Raw genomic sequence first — 5,941 nt, forward strand, 5'->3', positions numbered from 1 at the left:
TCGAACTCCACTGGATTGAAAAAACTGGCAATGGAAGCTGAGGCATGGCAACAACGTGCAAAGTACAACGAGAACATGGTCGCTGCTCTCAACTACAATCTGGAGCGAGCTCACGGTCGACCAAGAGATAGCATTGAAGGATGTGGAGACAGCGAAGTGGATGACACGGCTTCTTGCTTCAACCGTAGAAACGGTAAGATGATGTGCAGGTTTTGTGGAGTGAGGGAGGTGTGTATGTTGTTGTTGCCATGTAAGCATATGGTGTTTGTGTAAGGAGTGTGAGAGGAACCTGAGCTCTTGTCCTCTGTGTCAATCTTCCAAGTTTCTGGGGATGGAAGTATACATGTGATATGATATTTTCCGTAAACTAAAAAACTCTAATTAGCTAACGAACGCTTTTGTAATTTGTCTTTGTTTTATTATGGAGTGAATCTGTGTATAACACATAAGAATGTCGATATTAGCTCAATACCCAAAAGTGAAAAAAAGCTGGTGTACAGTTTTTCGTGCAGAACCAAATTACCTTAGTGTACTTTAATTAAAGGGGAGTTTGAATAATGGAAATTTACCTATGCCCTCCTGTACTTTGACATGCTTCAAACTTCCCAAATCCTTGTGCAAACAAATCAATCGATTCTGGTGGGACCTCAAACCAAACATCCGGAAAATGTGTTGGGTTGCTTGGGATAATCTCACACTCCCAAAGAACGCAGGAGGATCGGGTTTAAAGAAATAGAAGTCTTTAACGATGCCTTGCTTGCAAAGATACCTTGGCGCCTTCTCCGCAACCCAAACTCTCTTCTCGGCAAGTACTTCTAAATAAATACTGCAAATATGAGACCTGCTTAAATGTTCAGCACCGGGGAATGCCTCTCATGGGGGGGAGGGGAATCCTCGCCGGCAGAGAAATCATTAAGAGAGGAGTGGGATGGATCGTTGGAGATGGTTTGCAATATAAATGTGTGGCAGGATAACTGGCTGTCCACAACAAAAAACTCTGCCAAAGGGATCAGTTCCAGAAAACCTCCAGGAGCTAAGAGTCTCGGACCTGATCTCTTCACAATCTGCTGAGTGAAACTCCCGTGCGGTCCGAACCATTCTCCACCAGTACGAAGACAAGATCAACCTCCTGGTTCCTAGTGCGCTGGGGATGCAGGATGAGAGGGTTTGGCTACCCGAGAAGTCGGGGGAATACACTACTAAATCAGGGTATGCTCTCTCAAAACTACACGTCACTCCCCGAACCCCTGAAGATTTCAACTGGAAACAATGCTTTGGAATGTTAAATGTTCCCCAAAGCTCAGGCATTTTTTGTGGAAGATCAAATGTAATGCTCTATCTGTGGGTGATCTTCTTAAGAAAAGAGGCATGGAGACAGACGGTACCTACAAGCGATGGTGGATATGATGAAACTGTCTTCATGTCTTTCTCACTTGCCCTTTTGCGAAGAAGGTATGGGACCAAGCCCTGCTTGTGGGAACCGAAATTCGCACTGTCAATTTCCGTTTAAATAAGGAAACTAGGAAAACCCTAATTTCCCAGAGGTCCCGGATATCTGCTAATACCACACGCCAAGCAATCAGAACACAATAATGACAACGATAAAGTATAAGAAATCGAAAAGAGAGCAAAGTAGATCTTATTCCGAATTCGCGTTTGAGCGTTACAACAAGGTAAGAGCCTGGGCTACGAGAGCTGTCGGCGAGATTCCTAGTTCTAAACCTAAGACGGCAAAACCTAGTTGAGTCGCAGCTCGAATAACAAAAACGGAAATATGCCTAAATCGCTCTAAGTGCTAAGTTTGCTCTGAAAAGTCCTCTCATGCCTCTCGCCTAGGACTCCTTATATACTGGCTCCTAGGTCGGTTTACGCTTTTCCTCTTCTGCCCTTAAGCCGCCATAGCATAAAAATGGAGAGATATTCCATTTTTTCGATCTTCGTAATTATCTTCAAAATTTCGTATTTATCCGCGGAAACTTGACATTTATCTTTCCTTGCGAACCAAGCGTAAACCGTCATGCGGCTTACGGGCTGTTGGTTAAGAAATCGTAAGTGGGCCTCGAGTCATGTCTTAGGTCCCTTTGGGCCGTCTTCTGACTCGAAGCGTTTATTACGGCTTCTTTCGATAAAGAACGAACTTTCCGCGGTTTTTACGGTAAAGTTTGATCGATAACTTAGAATGGCGGAGAACTTGAATTGGGTTCGCTACGGTCTTCGGGAGATAGCATCGAAGGGTAGACGAGAATGCATGGACTAATGTCGTATCGACGTTTCGGAAGAGCTCGGTCGCTACCGCTCGAGCTCGGTCGCTACGTAGCGACCGAGCGGAATGGGAGCTCGGTCGCTACGTAGCGACCGAGCTTTGGCTCGAGCTCGGTCGCTACGTAGCGACCGAGCGGAACACGCGTTTGGTCGCTGCGTAGCGACCCTTTTCGAGCTCTTGTCCGATGACTCGCGTTTCCTCCGCAAAGCTTTTCGTAAGGAAGAATATTTCGAAAAAGTATTTGTCGAAGAAGGTTTTTTCGTTTTCTTCTTCGGGGATTTGGACGTTAACTTCGTCGCAACCGTTTTCGACCCCAACAGTTAGCCCCCAGCTCGTTGGGATCGTGGATTTCTAGTGAGATCCCAATGCGCGGTATGGCGAGTTCGGACGAGATTGGTGTATTTGGGCGAAGTTCGTGTCCAAAAATCCGCAAGTAAATAGTAATTTCTCATGCCTATAAGAAGGGAGGTAATTTCTTCACAATCTTTACACTTACTCATTCTCATAGAGAGGTTTCTTGAAAATTCTTTCTTCTTTCTCTTTCTCTCTATCATTTCCTTCTTGATAAAAAAAAAGAAAAACACGAGATGTCGAGTAAGAAGAGGAGTTCGAAGAAAGGGTCCTTGCCCGCGAACGTTTCTGAAGAGCTTCGTGTGCCAAAGATGGAATTCGTTCCTCATTCGGTAGACCCGGCCGAGAACGAGGCATGGTGGGTGGCGTGTTACGGTTCGATCACGCCTCCCAAAGAAAAATCGTTCCGGTCATGAACCATCGCCCGGTGGAGGTAGGTGCACCAAGTAGGAGTACTAGTGAATTCCTCGAGGTCATGCGGTCGTTCTACCATATTTCGGATGCGGTGGAGTTCAGGGTTCCTCGTCAAGGAGAGCGCGCTAGTAGTCCCCGGAGGGTTACTTTACTTGTTACGAAGCATTCGTAGTGCGCTGTCGTTTGTGGTTCCCGATCCCCGAAATTATCGTCCGTGTGTTGGATCGTTTCGGGGTGGCGATAAGCCAACTGAATCCTCTTGGCATCCAGCACCTCATTGGAGTCCTGATCCTGAGCTACGAGCATGGTCTCTCCCTCACCGTCGATCACTTCGAAGCGCTTCTTCGGTTACAGATCATCAAGGATACGGACACGTACAGGCTGGTTCCTCGGAACTTCATGTCAGTGGTAAAGGGGTTTACTTCTAACTTCAACTCGTGGAAGAAGTTTTTCTTCTTCGTTCGTGTAGACGCGCGTCCGTTGAGGAGAGTTGTATCCCATTGTTCGGAGGTTGCCGAACGATCGTCCCTTCATCAATCCTCTTGCTCCGTTTCCTGAGGACATTATTGCGGTGAGGGATCTGCTCAGGAACGGTCCTTTTTTCTGGACTTCCTTTACGCCGAAGAGAGTTCGAAAGGCGCTGAGGTTTGTGCATCCTAGTCCTGCTTTGGGCGGAGAAACAAGGAGTGATTCCGAGCCTGATGACAAAGGCTCTTCGAAGGGGAAAGATATTGACCTCGGTGACCTGGAGTTTTCGGTGGACGATTGCATGCTTCCAGGATGGGATCCGGACCTTGCTTTCGGCGATGGAAGCGGTACGAGCGAGGTCCCTATTCCGGACTTCGATGATTTCTTCGCTGGTCTTCCGTCGGGCTTCGATGCTCCTCCGGCCACGAGCGAGTCGGGGAGGCCGAAAGTCGTCGCGGAAGGATCTCGTATCATCAACGGGGTATAAGCTTTAAGAATTGATCGTTATTTTGTTATTTTATTTTTTTTGCTTATAACGTGTCAATCGGTTTTATAGGGCTTGAACTTGCTTGGATCGGCCATTGAGGCGAGCCATAGAGAGGCCATGATCTATCGCTTTAAAGCGGAGAAGGCGGAAAAGGATCTTGCTCGCATGCGAGACGAGATGTTGGCGCGAGATGCTCAACTCGCTCGTGATCATGCCAGGGCTGTTCGTAGGGCGGAACGGAAGGGCAAGAGGGAAATTGTCGAGGTGATGAAGACTCGCGCTTCTCAATTCCAGGTTGAGTACGGGAATCTCAAGGACGCTTTCAACTCGCTGGGCGACTTCCGTGAGTGTCGCGGCTCAGTCGGGAGCCTTTGGAAGACGCGGGCGGATGACTACGTTTTCGAGAGGGAGATGGAGTTAATGAAGGGTGGCATGAAGGATCATGCTCACGCTGAGACGCTCATTTCTCTGATCGATGGGAAGATTCAGGGATTCTGGGATCCCATCTCAGTTTCTCCTGATACCGTAGAAACCACGACTGATTTTGCCGGTGACGATGAGGAAGTGAACTATCCCGCGGATGCATTCGGAGCTTCCCTGTCCAGGAATTTTAACTTTGATCTGTGAGCGTTTTGACGGGAAGAAGTTTTTCCCTTATCTAGTATTTTGCGGCCGAGTGTGGCCTTTGTTCATATATGTCCGGCCGAGTGTGGCCTTCGAACTTTGTATGGGCCTGTTTTGACCGTTTTTATCGGGACTGGCCATTGGTGGCTTTGAACCCCTACCGCTATGCGGTTTATATAATGGATGTTTGTTTGAGTTACTTTGTTTCGAGTTGGTTTGAAGTAAACATGAGTTGTCGTCTCATATTTAACTTCGTTGAGGCGTTCAATCTGTTGGTTTGTTCGAGACGTGAGTTTTCGTAATTTTTTATTTTACGATCTTTCGGGAACGTTGATATGAACGGAGAGACATGTTTTAGGATCTCGTATCGTTTAGATATCATGTCTTTGAGATGTCTGAGACCAATGCGATGGGTTTAGGGCAAGACCTAGGTTTACTCTCGGTTTTAAGGTTTGTGCGGTGACTAGCCGGCTATCGGTTTTCCTGTTGCGATTTCTACCTGATTCGTACCGATTTAAAGTCCGCGATAGGTTCTCGGCTTATACGACTTGTATGGTACGAATCGAGCATCTTTCCAGAGACAATTTTTAAGCCAACTGGAAGTGCTAGACCAAAATTTGGATTTTTTTGTAGCGCGCTTTCGTCCTTGTGTTGGACGTTCGAAGATCAAAAGAGTGATCAAGTTGCGTTTGTTTAAGACGGCTGATGTGTTCGTCGGGGCCAATCGACGAACGGAGTGTAAGATTTTTAGTGGTCGCGTTCGGACAATTTGTTCGTATCGTCTCGATTTTTAACTTGGCGACGTCTCGCAGTTATTTCGAAGACTATACGTATATTTTCGGTGCTGAAGTGAGATTGTTTGCGATTTTGGGCCGTACGAGGCTGCTGACAAGAGTATTAACGTTTGTAGATTTTCTAAGCGTGTTCTGAGACTTTTGCGTTAATTGAAGCGCAAGTGTCTTAAAAAGGAGCGACGCATATTGTAGTAAAAATTTTCGAAATCTCTTAAAAATTCGATTACAATAACGCATCTTTTCCTATGTGGGAGTATACGAGTATACGCACCCCCCCACCCCCCCCCCCCCTTTTTAGAGAGGGGGATAGCTGAACTCGTCTTTCGACGAGCTGCCTACGTACCTCTTTCGAGGATCAAGCCATCTCGTAGTTCTGTTTATGCCGCGAGCGTTTTAACTCGGCGGTTGTCGCCGTGCTGACCGCCTTGATCGTGATGACCGTGGCCGGGTCAGCGTTTTCTTCCGGATGTTCCGGTTGAGTTGTAGTGTCGGCTTCGGACTCATGTTGAGTTTCGACACCCAAAGCGTTTGCGTCAGCAG

Source organism: Brassica napus, chromosome C6 (assembly GCF_020379485.1).
Source record: "Brassica napus cultivar Da-Ae chromosome C6, Da-Ae, whole genome shotgun sequence".
NCBI classification, from domain to species: domain Eukaryota; kingdom Viridiplantae; phylum Streptophyta; class Magnoliopsida; order Brassicales; family Brassicaceae; genus Brassica; species Brassica napus.